General features: G+C 43.9%; 1 long non-coding RNA gene across 1 annotated transcript; it reads right to left on the bottom strand.

The window, feature by feature from the left end:
* Positions 1-5133: 5133 nt before the first annotated feature.
* On the bottom strand, positions 5134-14024 carry LOC140598674 (uncharacterized). The gene is made up of 2 exons (XR_012001254.1): positions 13884-14024; positions 5134-6790 (listed from the first exon to the last, which is right to left on the bottom strand). It is a non-coding gene; the product is annotated as an uncharacterized lncRNA (long non-coding RNA).
* Positions 14025-14384: the final 360 nt, after the last annotated feature.

Consider the following 14384-nt stretch of genomic DNA (forward strand, 5'->3'; position numbering starts at 1 on the left):
ACATTTTCTTTTTACTTAAAGCATATACTAGGTTCGGATAAGCATGTGAAATTACTGATATTCAACTACTTCTGACATTCAAAAGAGAGCTTTCATAGGACACAACCTAAAACAGGTATTCATTTGAATCTAGGTCTTCTGATCAGCATTCCAAACCACGTTTCTTGTATCAACTACACCCATAATGTATCTCCTACAGTTTGTGTTTGTGTGTTATTGAAGTAGACCTAAACTTAAAGGCATCTGTTCTGGAATCTGAATATGGAATGTATTTCTAGGGTTTTTTTCCTCTCCAGTCTCTTATAGTTGTCTTGACCATACAGCTGTTGCCCATAATTTGATAACAGCCTTTTCTTTACAGACTGACTTTTGTTAAATTCTTTCTAGCTCCCAGGTATTTTCTAAAGCAAATACCTAGGACCAGTTTCAGGCAAAATCATGAAGTTGGTCAAAGTTATCTTCAGTACATTTCTTCCCCATTACCCTCCTCACCTCTCATTGTCTGTACTGGTCAGACCCATCTCAGATGGATTGGCTAAGACCTCCCCTCTTCTAAGAATAGAATGTGATCCTCCCACTGGTCTCTTGGCTTCCTCTACCCTGTCCCAGGGCTCTGAGGTATCCTTACTGTACTTTTGTCTACACGTGTAAGGATATGCCTACTTCATCCTCAGTCTTGCTGCCACCACCTTGGTTCAACCCACCATGGAGTCCCGCTCAGACTTCTACAAAAGCTTTCTATTTCCTGGAGTCCTCTCTGACTCAACCCAAAATCTTCTTCACAAAGTAGTCCCAGTGGGTCTTTCTGAGGTACAAATCTGATCGTGTCACTTTCCTTTTAAAGTTTTTCACTGGTTTCCCATTCTCTTAGTATAGAGACCCAACTTGTCGATGGTATCCTTAAGGTCCTTTAGGACTCTTCCATTCCTTGGCACATCACACTCTTCCCTTGCTCTTTGTGTTCCAAGAATTTTGTCTTTCAGCTCCTCATTGTCTCTATGTTCTTCTCTGCCCCCAGATCTTCTGTTCCTTCTTCCTGGGATATCACCAGCTTTGTCACTCAGCTCAGGGAGCCCTTCTCTGACCCCATGGCCTAAAATCCCAGTGCACTGGTAGCACCCCTTTTTGAATGTTCTTCAGACTTCTGGTTCCTAGTCCAGTATCTGACACACCCAATAGACTTTAAGATCCATGGGTGGGGGGAAGTGTAGGAACTGTTTGTTGTGATCATTGCTGTATCCCCAACACAGTATCTGGCACTCAACAGATGTTAAATATTTGTTGGATAAATGAATATATATCGCAGCCTTCTCAGGGTATTTGTCTCTAAATGAAAACACTCAGTAACCTAAAACCTTAACTTCAAAGCTAGCAGTAGATACTTACAGGGCAGAGGAGCCTTTTCATGTGCCTACCAGAGGACATCATGTTGGGGAACTAAGAGCATATGGGCTACCAAGAATGCATTTTGAATTCATCTCTTCCCAGGCCATATTCCATTAATTTCTTAAAATTGTATCACGAGTGCTATATTCATTCTCTTGAGGTTCTGGGGATCCCATAATTTAATCTACTTTTGGTCTTGCCACCTATAGGGCAAATTGAAAATAAAGTAACATGGCAAAAATACTGCTATGGAGATACTTCTCAGTCTGCCAGTGATTATAGTGACAGAATGACTTCGGTGGGCTTTCTTATTTGCATCTCTTGACTTTTCATGAATCTAGGAACTTCTATCTTTTGTTCAAAGGGGGCCTTGGTGGGGCGCCTGGGTGGCTCAGTGACTGAGTGTCTGCCTTTGGCTGAGGGCATGATCCTGGAGTCCTGGGATCGAGTTCCCCATCAGGCTCCCCACAGGGAGCCTGTTTCTCCCTCTTCCTATGTCTCTGCTTCTGTGTCTCTCATGCATAAATAGAAAAACAAAAGGGGCCTTAGAACCCAAGCTGCAGAGACTCTGGCAACAACTTTAGGTCTGGACCTCAGGGTTCCTGTTCTGTAGGCTCCCCTACTTCTCGCCTGCACAGAGATGCAGCTGTGTACCCCGACCGCCCCCAACCCTCACGCCCCTAGAAGAGGTAAGACATGGTTTCAGGCATCTCAAACAAGAAGATTGAAAAGTGTCCATAGCCAGTCTCCAGAAAAGTCCCCTTTTCTGTCTAGTAGTCTGTGCCACTTCAGTTCCCTGTGACTATACACAAATCGGCTGCCTCCCCTCTTACACCTGGTATTACCGCCGCCTGACCCGACACCCTCCGGTCCTCGCTGGCCAGCTACCCTCCGGCCGAGAGCACAAGGCACCGCGAAGGACAGTGAGGCCCGGTCTCCTGCACGGGCACCTTCAGCCCGCGCTGGCCTTGTGCTTTGCCAGCACGCGAGGCTGCGCTTTGAAATAAGCAAGAAACTCCCAAGCGAAGGATGCCCTCCTAGGTGATCCGATTCCTGAAACGAGTTGCTTTGGTGTACGGGAGGCATTTTCCACTTCATTTTCCATTTTAGGTCTCCTCAGTAACTTCCTGTATCTTCCTTTAAACAGAGCTCTTTGGCCAGAGAGGAGAAGCTGGTAATTTAAAAATAGCCAGATATCTGGTGATATTTCAAAGGCATAATGGAGAACTGTGACACGTTGCTGTGGTGCTGGGCTCAGTTTATGTCTTCCATCTTCCTCGGGCCGACAGAAGAATTAGTCTGGTTTATGATGAGTTTTGTGTATGTTTATTGGAAAATGTTCTGCTTCAGCGAGACCTTTCACCCTAGCCAAATGCACACTTCGCGGAGGATGCTCTGCATAGACCTGCGTGCTCTTGCGATGGGGCGGATTTCAGACACGGCACTTTCATCAGTTCCCAGATGCCAGGCTGCAGACAATATATAGTCTGTTGGCTTCGGCCAACCCTGGGCTATTCATCATTTACTCTTGATGATATGCTCAGCCTTGCTCGTGGGTTTAGAAAAATCAAAGTGATGAAAGCATAAGGGTAAATTATCTGAAATACACCCACAGGAGCTCGGCTCTGATTGGGGCTATTGTTTCGGTTTATGACAGGTTCCTCACAAGCCATTATGTTTGGAGGTTAGCGTGTGTAAGACGCATCTGAGGCTTCTTGCACCAGCCCGAACCAGACCAGACACACAGCTATTTCATGCAGGAACCACAAAAACATTCCTATCTTTTAAATATAAGAAGCCAACCAACCTGTTGTAACCTCCTCTGCAAATGCTGGTTTTATTTATTCATTCCCCTCTGATGCTTGGCACTTGACCTGAATGGCTTCCCCCCTCCCACCCCCACAATGTGTTTGGTTTGACAAAATAGGAAGCACGAGGTGTCATTTGATTTTAAATCTCCTTTCCTGAGTGGATCTTGTAGATTGAAAACAGCAGTTAAGCTCTATCTGTCTGGGACATGCAAGCAGCTTATGTGGTGCCTTTAGAGATCCTTCCCCCACTGCTTTCTTTTCCCGTCCCACGTCGGTGCTTGGGGAACAAGGTCTCTGGAGATCCATCAACCTAGCCATTAGAGCAAGCAGGCACCCATGGTTTATGAATGGTAAGCAAGACCAAGTAGGAAAAAACAGAACCAACCAAAACGATTGGTGAGCAAGCCAGTGAGGGTGATGAGAGGATGCAGGGAGCAGAAGAGAAGGGCAGCGTGGCCAGGGAAGCCCCGGCCGCCCTACAGGTGTGGCCGGAGCATCCACCCCAGGACGGTTGTGTCTGCTGGGGCCACTAATTATTTTGCCGTCAGAAAGTGCCTGGTGAAAGGCTTAAAGGAGAAATTCAATGCAGTTTCCTTTTATCTGCCTCTCCAATTGATGTCTATACAGAGCAAGCAGGGCTCCTCAAACACGCCAGCCTGCTTCAGATACACAAGATTAAGTAGCTAGTGACATTCAAGACCAATCGGCCCACCCAGGAGGACTGAAGCCAGCGGAAAAGCTGTCAGATTTCTCCTTTTCTCCATTAATCTTAAAGCTTTTCAGTGGTGCCAGGTCGCATCTCCATCAGACAAGCTGGGAAGAGTGTCCAGCAACTTTCCACACCCCCCACCCCCGCACCCCGCAGAGTAACCCCTTCACTGCTGGACCGGTCTCTCAGCACTTGGGGCTTTCTCTTCAGGGCAGAGAGACTCACCGGCCCCCTGGCCTGGCCCCACTGTGGGGAGCTGGAAGCGGGGGCTGCCTCCTTCCCTGCCCGGGCACCGCTGGCCCGCTCCCCGGAGCCTGTGGCACAGGTGTCAGCAGCTGTCCTGGAGGAGGCCGCCTTAGGGCTGCGGGAGCGCCCAGGAAACGGGGTCCCCTCGGGGGTCCCCGCTTTGCTACACGGCCCGGCGGCCTCCGGGGAAGGTGGACAGGGGCAGCAAGAGGCAAAGCCCCTGGGGAGAGAGGAGAGGAGAGGAAAGGAGAGAGACGGTGCAAATCAAGGGAAACGAGGTCCGGATTGGTGACCCTCCTTCCCCCGGCCTCTCCCTGCCAATCCCTTCCAGGGCAGGTGACCACCTGGACAAGAAGTCCCCAGCAGCGAGCAGAGGGTCCTGCTGAGTCCGGGCTTCCACGAGCTGCTGCCAGCTGAGGGCTGGGCACTTGTGCAGAGGCCACCGCGGGGTGCCCCAAGCCCGGGGCCTGCTGATGCTCGGCTTCAGAGCCCCGGTGTTGCCTCTGAGGATAGGATGCAGAGAACCGCTGGCCAGAGGGGGCCAGGGTCTTTCCTCCTTTCTATTTACCCCTGAGAGCTCTTTCTGTGGCGTTTATCTCAGTGTCAACCCCAATCTGCTCCAACAATAGGTGTCTGAGAAAGCTGTGCGCCCAGCTCCTTCAGCTGGGGGTGATTTATGCCAGCAGGTAGAGATTGATCCGACTCAAAAACCAAACTCTGGCCTCCACTAAAATCTTTCACAGCTCATATAGTTTTAACACACACACAATCTTGGTCACAAAAACCCCATTCTTGAGCAGCATAGATCACTCTCTGGATGGGTTATCTTGTTCCCATTAGTAGGTGTGTGCTTCCCACAGCTCCTACCCCACCCCAGATGGATGCTGGCAGCAAAGACTCAGCCTCTTTCCCATGTGCAGGGATTATAAAATAGACCTCTGGATGACTTGCTTTAGGGCAACTTTCCGCACAGTCCCCGGACACATTTAAATAACTTTTATTACATCAAAGAAGTCACTCTCTGTATCCGTCCTGGCGAAGCAGGCCATCACCCAAAGTTAATAGCATCTCTTAATGAGAGGAAAATGTTAATGAGCTAAAACTCTGCTAACGTAGACTTATCAGTCTCACCTAAACGGGGGAGAACAGATGTGCCATTGTTGTGTATATTAATATCTCTTCTCAAAGGAATATTAACCTCCACGGAAACAAATATATGTGTAATTACATCTAGGCATAATAGCATATATATTGAACACTACCTTTGTCAGGATCATGCAAGTACATTTACCCTAATTGGCCATGATGAAATACTTTGATAAAGAAACACCCGCTGATAAAAAAAAAAAAAAATGCCCAGCACAGGACCATGCATGGAGCTGATACTAAATAATTTTTAGATTTATTACGTGCATGTTCGAACTAATGCATTTGGTATACAAAGCACTTAGGTATTCGTATGGAATGTAAATTTCTAGCATCAGCATGATCCAACCTCTACTATTACAGTTAAGGAAAAGATAAGGACTCCCACGAAGGGAACCTAAGCCGCTGAGGGCAGGTGTTTTGTCTAGGAATGTAACAAACAGAGGCTTTGTGTGATCAGAGTCTCTCAAGGAAGGGCCAGCACTCAAGATTGTAATCACCCTGTATGGCCCGGACTCAGCCTGGGTGGCTGGGCCAGAAGCTCATACTTCTCACCATTCCTCAGCACCCGCCAAACTTGGAGGAAACAGGAGGTCCTGATTAGGGAAATAGTGAATGAATTGAGAATCCAGGAAGATAGCTGGCCTTTGGCCACAGATGGCCAGCATGATAGACCCTTTTGAGCAACTCCCAGAGCTTTCTGCCCCCTTTCAAAATGTCTACATGTCTTGTGCTCCTGCACAAATTCAGAATTGGGTGAGCACCATGGGGAGAGGAAGGGAAGAGGAATTACTCCTTGGCTCATTGTACCTGGGGGAGAGAAGGCCCCAAAGTTCACCAAGTGTAGAGCTCTTGGCACAGGGCATGTCGTGCATTGTGCTATGAGAATTGCCCAATTGTACAGAGGAAAGAGCTCAACTTGGCTGTCCTCGTCTCTGGTCTCCTTTCTTGTCTGGGGTTGCCTGGAGAAGCTGAGAGCTTGGCGAGGGAGGTACAGCACTCCTTTGAGAAGTCACAGGCCACCCACCACTGGATCTGTGGACATTATCAGGCCCTTAGGAAACTGGAAAAACAAAATGCTTTGCCTTGGAATTTTGCTGTCATAAACTAGCTTTTTTCCCCCTTCTATTAAGGCTAATGAGGTCTAGGTAAAAATAAACTGTATCTTCATTTCATCAAAGGTAGACCGTCTTCTTTTAATTTCTTAAAATAATCTTAACACCAAACGTAGGGCTCGAACTCAGGACCCCAAGATCAAGAACTGTACATGCTTCACCAACTAAGCCAGCCAGGTGCCACAAGCAGATTTTCTACTGACAGATGGAAGCAATTCTCAATGCTGGACTCCGGCGCCGCCTCCTTTTTCTTTTCCGTATCATCTTCTAGAGCAGAACCATAACTGAGCACGAGAAGTATGGTCATACTTTATCAAAAGTATTCTTGCTCTTGTTCATCGATCACTCAATATAGAATTTGAATGTTGTCTGGACTCCTGTGGATTTAAGATCAGTGAATCAGTGTTCTAGATTTCTCAGTGAATTCCAAATGTATAATCTAACTATATAATGGAAGACAAAAAAGTTGTGATTTAGGTTTGGAAATGAAGTGGTGGGGAGAAACTCCAGCAGCAGAGCAGCACTTGCTTAGCACTTTCTGGTTGAGAGGAACCTGGATCTTTCTGGAACTTCTCTGTTCTTTACCCCACCTTGTTCTATTTTTCTTTCTTTTAATTGAGATATAACTGACATATAACATTAGTTGCAGGTATACAGCATAACGACTTGGTATTTGTATGTATTGCTAAAATGATCACCACAATAAACCTGGTTAACATCCATTACCATACCTAGCTATGATTTTTTTTCTTTTTTTCTTTTGATGAGAATTCTTAAGATCTCTTAGCAATTTTCAAATATACAATAGAAAGGCATCTGGGTGGCTCAGTCGGTTAAGCATCTGTCTCTTGATCTCAGCTCAGGTCTTGATCTCAGGGTTATGACTTCAAAGTCTCGAGTTGGGCTCCATGCTGGGCATGGACCTACCTAAATAAAATATGTAAATAAATAAAACGAAAACATCCTCATTTAAATATATGTGTGTGGGGGTATACATGCACACACACACAAGACTATTTTTTAAGTAAATTCTACACCCAACATGGGCTTGAAATCAGGACCCTGAGATCAAGAATCACATGCTCCACTAACTGAACCAGCCAGGTACCCCTACAATAGAACACTATTAACTATAATCTACATGCTGTACATTACAACCCCAGGACTTATTTATTTTATAACTGAAAGTCTGTACCTTTTGACCACTTTCATTCATCTTGCCCACCTGTACCCCCTGCCTCTGGCAACCACCAATCTGTTCTCTAGGAGTTCAAGTTTTGGGGGGATTTTTGTTTTTGTTTTGGATTCCACATGTAAGTGAGATCATACACTTTCTTTGTCTGACTTATGTCACTTAGCATAATGCCCTCAGGTCCATCCATGTTGTCCTAGATAGCAAGATTTCATTCTTTCTTATGGCTAAATAATATTCGATATGTATTATATATATATGCACACACATATACTCCATTTTATATGTACATAATAGGTTGTTTCCATATCTTGGCTAGTGAAAATAATGCTGCAATGAACATGGGGAGTGCTAATATTTTTTCAAGTTAGTGTTTTCATTTTCTTTGGATGAATACCCAGAAGTGGAATTGCTGGATCATTCTAGTATTCTAGTATTAGTTTTTTAGAAACCTCCACCCTGTTTTCCATAGTGGCTGCACCAATTTACATTCCTGCCAACAGTGCACATGGGCTCCCTTTTCTCTACGTTCTTGCCAACATTTGTTATTTCTTGTCTTTTTTTTAATAGCCATTCTGATACATCATTGTGGTTTTGATTTGCATTTCCCTCATTATTAGTGATGTTGAACACCTTTTCATGTACCTGTTGGTCATCCATACGTCTTTTGAAAAAACATCTATTCAGATCCTCTGCTTATTTTTTAAACAGATTGGGATTCTTTTGCTCTTGAGTTATATGAGTTCTTTGTTGATATTAGCCCCTTATCAGACATGTGATTTGAAAATATTCTCTCTCATTTGGTAGGTAGCCTTTTCATTGTGTTGAGGGCTTTCTCTGCTGTAGTGTAGCTTTTTAGTTTTATGTTTTTCCAGTTGTTTATTTTTGCTTTTGTAGCTTTTGCTTTTGGTGTCAGATCCAAAAAGTATTCTCCAAGACTGATGTCAAGGAGCTTAATGCCTATGTTCTCTTCTGAAAGTTTTATGGCTTCATGTGTTACATACAAGTCTAATCCATTTTGAGTTAAATTTTGTATAATGTGTAAGACAGTGGTCCAATTTAATTCTTTTGCATGCAGCTGTCCAGTTTTCCCAGCACCATTTATTGAAAAGACTGACCTGTCCCTATTGTATATTCTTGGCTCTTTTGTTATAAATAAGCATATATACATGGGTTTGTTTCTGGGATCTCTGTTCTGTTCTATTGAGCTAGCTTTCTGTTTTTATGCCCAAACTATACTGTTTCAGTTACTATAGCTTTGTAGTAGAGTCACCAGGGAACATGATGCCACTAGTTTTTTTATTTCTCAAGATTGCCTTGGCTATTCAGGGTCTTTTGTATATTTTAGGACTGTTCTATTTCTGTAAAAAAAAAAAAATGCCATTAGAATTTTGATAGAAATTGCATTAACTCTATAGATTGCTTTGGGTTGTATGGAAATTTTAACAATACTGATTCTTCCAATCCATGAGCATGGGATATCTTTATATTTATTTCTGTCTTCAATTTATCTCATCAGTGTCTTATAGTTTTCAGTGCACTGGTCTTTTACCTCTTGGGTTAAATTAATTCCTAGCAATTCTTTTTTGAAGCAATATGAATGGGATCGCTTTCTTTTTTTTCTCTTGTTTTCTTGATCACTCCTATATAATCCTTGCATTTTATATTGTGTGGATAGAGACCCATTTGGCCAGAACCAGAATCACCTGGTTTCTTTATTTTATTGGCCCTTTTCGGTTTATATGTTGTTCCAAGTGTGTGTTGCTACCCAGATGGCTTTCCTAGTCACAGAGCAATCATTGTCAGGAAGAGCATGTAAGTTTTAATTACACTGAAATATGGAATAATGTCTGGTTGGATAATACTCAATAAATCTCTACTATGAGTTTATTTGTTTGGCACTTAGCTTTCTGGGGGGGAGGACTCATCGGATAAGTAATACCATTTAAAATGTGTTGGGGGCATTTAAAACCATTCCTGCCCTTAGCATCTTCCAGACCAGGCCTTGACCTCCATGATTTATCATAGACAAGCTGGGAGTTTCAACTGATAACTTATTGTGACAGGAACACATTAGGCAGAAAAAAAGCCTTGACCAGCTGGAGGTAAAGGTTCCCATGTCCATTGTGAGGGTGCTCAACTAGTTAGATTTTTTTTTAGTGCTTGCATGAAATATCACCTTTATGGCCCACACACCTATGTCCACAACAGTGGATCTTCAAATCAACCCAAATGTATTCAGGTATTTGTAAAGTACCTCAAATTTACATGTCTGCTAGAATGGCTTCTGCCAAAAGTCAAGATAAGGCAAGGGATATTTTTGAGGGATAGTTTAATGCAATAGGCTATTTTCAAATATTTCAAAAATGTGTTGGAAATGAAACACTTGCTCATGATAAGGTGGCCTAGGCCATTACTCGATAAGAGTATATTTGATTAGTTTGCAAAAAAACTTTCAAAATAATTGGCTCAAAGGAGATCTGAAGTTAATAAAAGGTGTTCTGAGTGGCAACCAGGTTGAGAGTCCCAATCTGAAAGACAGGCTGACTTTATGAGCCCTCAAGTCTCAACCCTGTATTAAGCATCTGGATCCCCAGAAAGCTATGTTCTTGGATCACATCTCCCAGAGAATCACCTTTACAGATTGAGGCTTTGAAAGAGCTTCAGATATTTCACTTCAGTTTAGTAGCAAAAAAAAATTTGTCAAGTTTCATGAACTGATTGTTAGGCTTCCTCCTTGTAGATAGGAAGAACTCTATGACCTACTGGGATTTCCCTTAGATTTGAGACTGCTAGCATCCAAGACTAAGATTTGAGCTTTGATAACTATTATCTTTCTTTTGCCAAAGATTCCTGGTATGATTATTCCCCTTTAAATTTGCTGTTTGCTTTTTTCTCCTCTCCTGCTGCCCCCACCCCACCCCTGTGTTTAGAGTTTATAATTACAGTTTGGGGTTTTATTTCACCTAAGCCCTTATCCTAAGCAGTCTTAAATCCTTTCAAGAAGTAGGTGAAATAGCCTGATACCACTTTGACCTCAGGCTCCATCCGAAGTCAGGCTACGATACTGATCTGTCTATTCCAGTGTTCAAAGTGACCTTACCTCTGAGACTTCATGCTGTCCATCATGTATATAGAATTAATGTGTAGAAGGTACGTGAATGGAAATGGAAGCATTTGGAAACCACTTCTCCTGCTTTAAACCAAAAACATCTAAAACAACATGACCTCCTGTATGCACCAAATGGCCTGGAGGACCTTCCACGATGGGCCCACACACAGGAGAGCCTTGGATTTGGTCACCAGAACTACCACCAGGGTACAACAGGCCTCACCTCATTTTGCCATTCTGCTGCTTTGACTCACTTCCTGACCCAGACTTCTGTGCAGAAAGGAATCCCTTATTTCTGGTGGCTTCCGGGCCACTCTCCCTGCTTGACTGTTTAAAGATGTGATGCTTTGTGATTTGTCGCATCTTGGGGCATCTCTGAGGCCCTCCTTGTGACCACCCTGCTCGCAGCTGCCCACTTCCTTTCCCCTCCAGCAGCTGTCCTGGTTTCCTGCTGGCATCCTCACTGTACACAGCCAGACAGGCAGTCTCCTTGCAGAGAGCAGCCATCCTTTCAGTGTTGTAGGCTGGCTGCATGCCAGGACATGGGACAGATACAAGAGAACAAGCTTGGGAACCAAATGTTGGCAGGGGGACGGAATCAACACAAAGCCCTCTGCTAGTGATCATCAAGGAAGGACGATAAGAGCATCTTCTCCCTCAGTCCATGACCTTTTACTACTCAGTCTCTAAGTGCTTTGACCTCAGGGACCCTTCACATGGCCGCGTCCTTTACCAGCATGGGTTGTCTTCAAGGGCCTGTTGTTTGCAGACTTCAAAATATCTCTACCAGCCCTGAAAGCCTGGATATTCCAAAAACAGTGATTGTGGAACTAAGCAGAGATGCTGAGGACACTGCACATGGTGGGAAATGTGTGCTAATAAACTTCAGAGTGAGGCTTGTGGAAGGGAGAAGAAAGGTGACAGCTTCAGGCTTCTTGGCCCATCTGTCAGGAAGGACTGAGAGCCATGACATTTCTTCCCTTCCAAAACTGGCACAAGGAGAGTTTTGGAGAGGATATGACAAGCTGTTTCATGGACCTGGGCTGGGACACATGTGCCACATGTGTGGGGGATGGACAGAGTGTTTGGGTAGTGTTTGTTTGAAGAAGACAGGAATGAGGAGCGGAACAGGCAATGGTGAGACACGTATCATGGCCATTTGTCATTGTGTTTGGCTATCTAATATATGAACTACCCTTCTGCGTTTGAGAAATTTCCTTCATAAAGGCTGCCCCTTTACTGGCCTTCCTTGCAGCTAGAGTTGGGGCATGTGACCTGGGGCAGTTCCCTCAGATGCCTCAACCCAGCCTTTGAACAGAAAGCCACAGGAGCGGGAGAGGCACCATTTGGTGGTAGCAGTGTAACAGCAGCCAACACGCAGCTCTCTCTGCAGCATGGGGGAGGAGGTCCTCACTGATCGAGGCGTAGCCTCCTATGGGTTCAGTGTTTTTAAAGGGTTTGTAAGCTACTTTGTATCCTTTGAAAACTGTTCCTTTTCTGCTTGCTTTCTGTTGCTTGCAAAGTGAGGGTTCCAGTGAGGGGACACCAGAGCCCGCCTCTCAGCTCTCTACATATCCAACAGTTTGATCAAATTCAGATTTACAACATCAGCCCTGAGAGCTATGCAGCCTGGTCTGTTCATGGAAGGAAACTAAGTGAAGCAAGTGGCAGCACTTTTCAGAGTTCAACCCAGGGGGAGCTTGGGAAGCTTTAGGGAGGGACAGGTTCATAACTGTCAGATTCAGGAGGTTGAGGGTGAGGAATTTACCCTCAGAAGGCCTGGACTGGTTGAGTGGGCCAACCCTGGGTTAATAGAGGAAAGCAGACTGCTTTTCTAGATGAGGAAAACAATATGTTGAAACTGCTCATATTGACCATCCCAGTAGAGAGAGACAAGAGTCTATTAAAGGACGTATTCTCTTTTTCCCTATGCTTTGGAGGCTAAAATAGGTAAGCGGAGTCTTGCACAAAAAAACAGAAGTCATGCAATCCCCCATTGAGAGAATCTACCCAGTTTCCCTTCAATCTAGAGCTGCTGTGCACACACACTTTGGGACCTCAACAAATAGTGCCAGATGCTCTGAAGGAGGCAAATTCATCCGGCATTTCTCCAAAGGTGGTATATTCCAGTTGGGGGTTAAAAGTCAGAAAAATTCTCTGGAATAGTAGGGGGCAAAGGAGGCCGTGTTTTATTTGAATTGGAAATTGGCTCAAATTATGCCAAAATGTGCAGGTTGGGCTATGTTTTGGAGTTCGGTTTGAGGGTAGAATTAGACATTTGGTTACCCAATAGCTTGAATCAATACGAGAGCAAATTGTTGGCCTTCCAGTGTTTAGAACAGTGGCCCAGGCATTAGGGAGACTTATGGCTTTTGTAGGGTGGACAGATGAATTCATTCACGCCTTCATCCATTTATCTACTCCCTAAACAAATACTAAGTATTTTATGTGCCAGTCACCAGGCCTGGGTCTTTGCCACTGTGGTGATTCAGATAATTCTGTTACTCAACCAACACAATAACCCTGAGATAGATGCATTGGCTACCCTCATTTTACAGATAAGGAAAATGAAGCAACTTATCCAAATGGGTATCAAGAGGCTGGTGCTGGTGCTGTCCCAGCATGTTGGTGGGAAATCTCTGCCGCACACAGGGGAGTATGACTAATGGAAAAGACAGACCCTCCTACATACTTCCTTGGCAGTCAGTAAGGATTTTGGTTGGTTTTTGTGTCCCTAAAAAGTCACATAAAGTTTGCAGGCACTCCTGAACAGGCAGTCTGGAAAGTAAGAGAGATGTGCGGCTGTGTGGAGTTTATAGATTGATTAATTTTTGCCAAACAATAGGAATATACCTGCTCATAAGGATTTGTCCACCTAGCTTCCAGTCTATCTGAACACCTTTTCCCTTCTCTACATAGATGAAAACACATAAATGGAACGCTCCTAATGTTCTTATTGAAATCAATGATGATATGAAACAGCAGATGTATATGAGAATTGTCTTACCCAATAAAGAGCTCCAAAAATATTTTGCCTTCATTTAAAATAGATATTATGTGCTGGTGGGATTTATTTCTAAGCCAAATATCCTGAAGTTGTCCATCTTCAACTTCCTTGCTCCTGGACAATGTTGACCTCTGGGCTACTTTGGCTCTTTATATTTACCTGAAATCATATGTGTTGCAGTAGCTTCTATTATAGTTTGGCTGTATTGCCTCCAACGATAGGAAGTGGTGTTCTTATAGAAACTAGTATAAGTTATGGCCCTAGGACCAGCAGAATCCACTCCTGTTTTTTCCATACACTTCTTCCTGTAAGAGAGAAAGGAATGGGAACCCCATATGGTATTCACAGCCTTGGGGATATTACGATTTCCTCCCAGAAAAGTAGCCTCAATGATTAAGCACTTTTGTCCATTTTATTTTACTTCCTATCAGATTACCTGCCACTTAGCAATACAAATCAATAGATTTAGGATGAGAACTATATTAATAATTTGATTTATATGTATGTGTCTGTGTGTGTATAGATATATATGTGTGTGTATATATATGTATAGATATATATGTGTGTGTATATATACACACACATACACACACACACACACACATATATATATATATAATATGCTTTTCTTTTTGCTGCTAATTGAATTCATAAAGTTTT

The sequence above is a fragment of the Vulpes vulpes genome, chromosome 4 (assembly GCF_048418805.1).
Source record: "Vulpes vulpes isolate BD-2025 chromosome 4, VulVul3, whole genome shotgun sequence".
In the NCBI taxonomy this organism is placed as follows: domain Eukaryota; kingdom Metazoa; phylum Chordata; class Mammalia; order Carnivora; family Canidae; genus Vulpes; species Vulpes vulpes.